The following is a 7,500-nucleotide window of genomic DNA, read 5'->3' as shown; positions in this document are numbered from 1 at the left end:
GGGGGAGAGAGGGGAGGAGGGGAGAGAGGGGAGAGAGAGAGGGGGAGAGAGAGAGGGGAGAGAGAGAGAGAGAGGGGAGGAGGAGAGAGGGGGCGAGGGGAGGAGGAGGGGGGAGGAGGGGGGGGGGGGGGGGGAGGAAGAGGAGGAAGAAGGAAAGGAAGAAGGAAGAAGGAAAGGAGGGGAAGAAGGAAAGGAGGGAGGAAGGCGGCGAGCGGCGAGAAGGAGGGCGAGGGCGAGAAGGAGGGCGAGGGAGGGAGGAGAGGGAGAGGGCGGGAAGCGGGAGGAGGGGAAGCGGGAGGAGAGGGAGAGAGGGGAAAAGAGGGAGAGAGGGGAAAAGGGGAAGGAGAGAGGGGAAAGGGCTGGAATAGATTATTATATATGTAATTAATATTATATATTTAATTAATATATTAATTATTATATTTATTATAATATTTAATTAATATATTATTATATATTTAATATATATTTAGAATATATTATTATATATTTAATATATATTTAAATATTATTATATATTTAAATATTATTATATAAATAAATTTTTATATATAAATTTAGAATATATAGTATCTCTATTTTTTAGAGAGTATAGGGATATAAGCGGATAGCGGGAATCGAACCCGCATCGCTAGCTTGGAAGGCTAGGGGTTATAGTCGACGTTGATTCATCATCTTTAATTTAACGTCTCTAATTCAAAACCGAACATGAAACTTTGGTTTCATTCGGCTCCTTTATGGAATCTGGAAAATTTCCAGCTATCCAGCTATAAGGGGCGAGCGAAAAAAAAAATTGACCCATAACATCTATGTCAGCTTTTCTGTCTTAATGTATTCAAAACAAGGCGCTTTCTAGATGATCCCTCTAGATGAGTGGGATTTTAATAATCTTTCTAGTTACTTCGTTCTCTATTTCTATTTGAAAAAATCCTTAGGAAAAGCATTTTGTTTCCACCGAGCTAAAAAAAGAAGTCGATGTCTTATAGTAAACTAAAGACATCCTTTAAATACTTATTTTGCTTCAATCTCGACTATACAAAACAAAACAAAGAAAAAATTGAAGATTTAGTTGCGATTAGAAATACACTTTTCTGTCTTTTTCCATAGATCCTTTACTCATACTCATTCATTTTAAAGTATTGATCAAATAAAAAAAATTATGTTTCGTAATTTCATAATCCAATTTCTCAATTTCTAATTGACTCTTGGATACAAATCACGAGAATGTATATTCTTCCTCGAATTTTTCATTGAGAGGTAAAGGATTAAATCTTTTTAAGAAATAAAGTTTTTCATCGGAATATGAACCGAGGGATCCCTTAACTATTAGACTATTAGAATTAATAATTAATAAACCGAATCACACTTTTACCACTAAACTATATCCGCTACGATGTGATTATTGTATATAAATGAATCTTTTGTCGAGTAAGACAATTGAGCATTTTTTTTTTTATATATTTTCTTTAATATTTAGTTTCTTTTTTTTTTATAGTTGTTGGTATGGGAGAGGGGGAGGCGAGGAGAGGGAGGGGGAGGAGAGGGGGAGGAGAAGGGAAGGGGAGGAGAGGAGAGGACAAGGAGGAGAGGAGAAGGAGAAGGGAAGAGAAGAGGAGGAGGAGGAGAGGAGAAAGGAGAGGAGAGGAGAAAGGAGAGGAGAGGACAAGGAGGAGAGGAGAAGGAGAAGGGAAGAGAAGAGGAGGAGGAGGAGAGGAGAAAGGAGAGGAGAGGACAAGGGAGAGGAGAGGACAAGGAGGAGAGGAGAAGGGAAGAGAAGAGGAGGAGGAGGAGAGGAGAAGAGGAGGAGGAGGGAGAAGAGGAGGAGGAGGAAAGGAGAGACGAGGGAGAGAGAGGAAAGGAGAGACGAGGGAGAGACGAAGAGAAACGAGAGACGAAGAGAAAGGAGAGACGCAGAGAGAAGAGGAGAGGAGCAGAGAGAAGAGGAGAGAGAGAGATAGAGAAAGAAGATAGAGAGAGAGATAGAGAAAGAGAAGAGATATAGATAAATAAAAAATAATAAAATAATATATAAATAATATATAATAATATAGAATATATATAAATAAATAGAATATATATAAATAATATATAATATATATAAAAATAATATATATATAAATAATAATTAATATATTAATATAAAAATAATATATATAAGAATTCTATAAGAATATATTCCTATAAGAAATTTCCTATAAGAAATAAAATTATCTCTATATATAGAAAAATATATAAATAGAAAAATATATAAATAATAAAAATATATAAATAATATGAATAAGAATATAAAATAATATAAATAAGAATATAAAAATAATATAAATAAGAATATAAATAATAAGAAAATAATAAGAAATTGAATTCTAAAAGAAATTCAATTCTAAAAAAATTCTAAACTAAAAAATGAAAAAATTAGAATAAAAGAATAAAATAGAAAATTGAATAAAATAGAAAATTATCTCTATATTTAATATTGAATATCTTAGTATTTTAGTATTTATTAAATATTTAATATTTACATATTTAATATCTAGATTTAGAATCTATTTTCAAAATATTAATATTCAATACATTCAATAAAATATTATTATTAGATTAACTAATTCAATATTATATTAACAAATATTATATTAACTAATTATAATATTATATTAACTAATTATATTAAATAGCATATATTAAATTAAATAGACATATATAGATATATAAAAGAATAGAAAAGTAATTATGAAAAAAGTAATTATGAAAGTAATAAAGAGAAAAGTAATAAAAAATCCTTTTTTCCATTTTCAAGTGTTACTTGTTCTGTAATATAACATAGTAATTATCCTTTAAAAATCGGGAGAGATGGCTGAGTGGACTAAAGCGTCGGATTGCTAATCCGTTGTACGAGTTATTCGTACCGAGGGTTCGAATCCCTCTCTTTCCGGTCTCGGCGATGACTTGGAATTTTTTGTATCTTTTCGTTCAAATTTAGCAAATTTTATTCTTCACGTCCAGGATTTCGTCCTGGATCATTAGATAAAAATCCAAAGATGAAGAGAGAAACAAAGAATATCACTACTGTGTAAACAAAGAGTTTGAGAGTAAGCATTATAAAATCTCCAAGATCTTTTTTGGTTTGGAAAAAAAATAGATTCTCTGTTTTTATACCACATATTCTATTTTAACACCAAGAAATGCAGTGATTTCTAGAAATTTTTCGAAATTCATTTGTAATAAGAGTCGAGTCTTTTATTGCTAAAATTTTTTTTCATACCGAAAATTAGACATACCGAAAATTAGATATTTTTTTCATAACTACAATTAGGACTCTAATAGGATCTGAAATTGAAAAAAAGTGCAGAATGAGAAAAAAAAATTGGGTTATCCAGAATTGTCGCGTTTATACAACAATTTCAATGTTTGAATTAAGATTAAGAGTTTATACTCTAAGACTTATCTGATCTTATCAATTGCTATAATTTTTTTGTCGAATAAATCATGAATTATTTTAGGACAGTATTAAAGATCTCATCGAAAACTTACAGCAGCTTGCCAAACAAAGGCTAATAGAAAAAAGAGTACAGGGATTACTGGCATAAAATCTACGATTGGATTCAAAAAGGCATAGGCCTCGGGCAATTTTGTGAAGAAAAAATTGCTTGAATAAAGGGCAGAATTAAGACAGATGCAAATTAAACTAAAAATATTAAGCATAACAAACATTTTGTTCTTGAAGATAATTGTATTTTTATTTTGACTGAGTTATTAATATGTTATTCATATAAAAATGGATAGAAAATAAAGTCAGGTAGATAAAAAATCCTTCTTTATTAAACTCACCCAATCAAAAATCCCTCAATTCTCAAATCAAAAAAGAATAGAGGAAATCCTGTTTTTATACAATATCTTAATTGAATTATATATTATGATCAATAAATTCAGTTTAATTCTATATCTACACATACCAAAATCCGGATAATAAGCTAATATATTTCCTAGATATTTGGTGGGAATTGACGAAGAACCAATACCAATATTAGTTTTTATTAGTGTTGAATAGAAATATAAATGGGGCGTGGCCAAGCGGTAAGGCATCGGGTTTTGGTCCCGCTATTCGGAGGTTCGAATCCTTCCGTCCCAGATATTCTATATAAAAAAAAGGATTCTTCCTTATTTGATTTATCATTCATCACTTCTCATACAATTGGGGGAGTAGATAGGAGTTAATTTTTAATGGAAGATATCAATTTCAATGTCTGTGCCTGTTAAAATCTTTATTAACAAATAAAGAAAAGACATACGAAACATATGTATTTTTTTTTTTACTAACTTCGTTTTAAGATATTTTGTCTTTAGCTTTAATAAAAAATTCGAATTCTAAAATGAATAATTCTAAATCTATCTAACAATTAAGACAGAGTTGATTCATATATCTTATTCACTTTACTTTAACTTTAGGAAAAATTTTAGAAAGACTCAAGTCAAGTCAAATAAACTACTCATAAAATGAGGAAATGCTTATATGTATGTATTCTTAGCTTATTAACACTTTTGTTTCCTTTTTTGTAATGTAAAAAAAAATGGTGATTCTTTACTTATTATATTACTTAATTTTATTACTTAATTTTAATATTTACTTAATTTACTTAATTTAAATATTTAACATAGAATATCCATAATTAGTTTCAGTGACAATTCTTTAGTCTATCTGATAAATAAGATGACTTTCTAGTATTTCGATTCTGATTTTAGCATTCAGTAGGAAAGAATAATAACTTCCAATTTTCCTTACATTAGTCTTTTTATCCACCACTACACTAAAAAAAAATGGGATAACCCATTTATTTGTTTTAAATCGTTGATGGTTTAATCAATATGGGGGGTTTTTTCTCTTATGATGATAAAATAAATGTGTTTCTTACTGTAAAATAAAACTTTATTCAAATAATGATATCGAGATAGGCAATTTCAAAATGAAATATAAATTCAATATTTTGAATGGTTTTTTATGAGTCCTTGGAACTCTAAGAAATATGAGATAGGCGAATCCATTCTATGGAGTCACTTGAAGATTCAAAAAAACTTATTTCTTTATCTTAAAGGAAGGCAGGGGTTTTTACGGAACTTCGCCTTAATCAAACACAATTTACTTAATGAATAATGAAATAAATAATGAATAATGAAATAAAGGGTGCGGGTAATTCGTATACATATATAGCTTTGTATAACCTTTTCTCTACTATCCCCCCCTTTTCTTCTTTTATTCATACTCTATTCATACCTATAGACTGCTAACATAACGAAAAAATCGATTTTTTTTTCAGTATATTCACACTCATATTGACAACAGTGTATCAAATAAATATAATCCGATCTGAGATAATTGGATCTTATCTGTGGATCTATTTATCCCTGTTCCATAAATTTCTCTTTCCATAGATTTCTGTTCCATAGATTTGGTTTTTTTCTTTATTCAAGTAATGGGTTTCTTGGATTTTTTGTGATACAAAAGTTTTGTTTGATTGAAAAAAAATGTTCTAAATTCTAATAGAATTCTAAATTCTAATAGAAATTTAAAATTCTAAAAAATAAAAAAAAAAAAATTCTTTTTATTTCTTTTTCTATTTTATTATATTATACATTTTATTATTTTATTATATTATACATTTTATATAAAAATTTTATAATTTTATAAATATAAAAATAAAATAGAAAATGTATATATATACGTATAAAATATATATATATATATTTTTAATAATAATAATAATAATAATAATAATAATTTTTTTTTTTGGGGGGGTTGCTAACTCAACGGTAGAGTACTCGGCTTTTAAGTGCGGCTAACTTCTTTTACACGTTTGTATGAAGAAAGGGATTCGTCCATACCGTCGGTATAGTTTGTAAGACCACGACTGATCCTGAAAGGAATGAATGGAAAAAACAGCATGTCGTATCAATGGAGAATTCTGCGAATATTTCATTTTTGCCGGATCGGTCCAACCTTATTTGAATTCTTGATTTGATGCGGAACATAAAAAAATGAATTCAAAGTTCGGTCGAGTTAATAAATGGATAGAGTCCTACGATTCCAATTATAGGGAAACAAAAAAGCAACGAGCTTACGTTCTTAATTTGAACGATTATCCGATCTAATTAGACGTTAAAAATAAATTAGTACCTAATGCGGGAAAGGTTTCTCTATAAGCAGATTTTCTATTTTCTTTTAATGAGTCCTAACTATTAGCTATTCTCCACTATGAAGGGGAGACGAATGTGTAGAAGAAAGAGTATATTGATAAAGAGATTTTTTCCAAAATCAAAAGAGCGATTGACTTGAAAAAATAAAGGATTTCTAATCATCTTTTTATCCTATCCTATAATGCACATAAACAAATTAGATGGAAAAAAGAAGAGGGTGGGGAGCCCGTTAATGATAATGAGTTTATCTATTTCCGAGGTATCTACTCTTTGCTTATTATACTACATTTGTTTTTACTGTATCGCACTATGTATCATTCACTATGTATCATTTTATAACCAACTCAATAAAAATCCTCTATCCTTGCTTCAATCAAATCTAATACATGTGGAAATATCAAAGATATTTAGAACTAGATGGATCTCGAAAAAATGACCTCCTATACCCATTTATCTTTCGGGAGTATATTTATATATTTGCTCATGATCATAGTTTAAATAGATCGATTTTGTTGGAAAATGTAGGTTATGACAATAAATCTAGTTTCTTAATTGTAAAACGTTTAATTACTCGAATGTATCAACAGAATCGTTTGGTTTTTTTTTTTTCTTTTTTCTGCTAATGATTCTAACCAAAATTCATTTTTTAAGTACAACAAGAATTTGTATTATCAAATGATATCAGAGAGCTTTGCAGTTATTGTGGAAATTCCATTTTCTCTACGGTTAGTATCTTCTTTAGAAAGGTCGGAGATAGTTAAATCTCATAAATTACGATCAATTCATTCAATATTTCCTTTTTTAGAGGACAAATTTCCACATTTAATTTATGTGTCAGATGTATTAATACCTTACCCCATCCATATAGAAAAATTAGTCCAAACCCTTCGCTATTGGATGAAAGATCCCTCTTCTTTGCATTTATTACGACTCTTTCTTCATGAATATTGGAATAGGAACAGTCTTATTATTCAAAAGGGATCTATTTCTATTTTTACAAAAAGTAATCCAAGATTTTTCTTGTTCCTATATAATTCTCATGTATATGAATACGAATCAATCCTCTTTTTTCTTCGTAACCAATCCTTTCATTTACGATCAACATTTTCTCGAGTCCTTCTTGAACGAATTTATTTCTATGGAAAAATAGAACATTTTGCAGAAGTCTTTGCTAATGATTTTCAGACTATCCTATGGTTGGTCAAGTATCCTTTCATGCATTATGTTAGATATCAAGGAAAATCCATTCTGGCTTCAAAAGATGGGCCTCTTCTGATGAAAAAATGGAAATATTACCTTGTCAATTTATGTCAA

The 7,500-nt window shown here is 29.5% G+C and overlaps 1 non-coding gene across 1 annotated transcript; it reads left to right on the top strand.

Moving 5' to 3' along the window:
- Positions 1-2,841: 2,841 nt before the first annotated feature.
- TRNAS-GCU (transfer RNA serine (anticodon GCU)) lies at positions 2,842-2,929 on the top strand. Its single transcript has one exon. It is a non-coding gene; the product is annotated as a tRNA-Ser (tRNA).
- The last annotated feature ends 4,571 nt before the right edge of the window (positions 2,930-7,500 follow it).

Source organism: Jatropha curcas, unplaced genomic scaffold (genome assembly GCF_041381405.1).
Source record: "Jatropha curcas cultivar XTBG-Jc1 unplaced genomic scaffold, XTBG_Jcur_1.0 HiC_scaffold_332_pilon, whole genome shotgun sequence".
Taxonomy (NCBI): domain Eukaryota; kingdom Viridiplantae; phylum Streptophyta; class Magnoliopsida; order Malpighiales; family Euphorbiaceae; genus Jatropha; species Jatropha curcas.
Note: the sequence above shows the minus strand (reverse complement) of the source record. Positions and strands in the feature narration are given on the sequence as shown.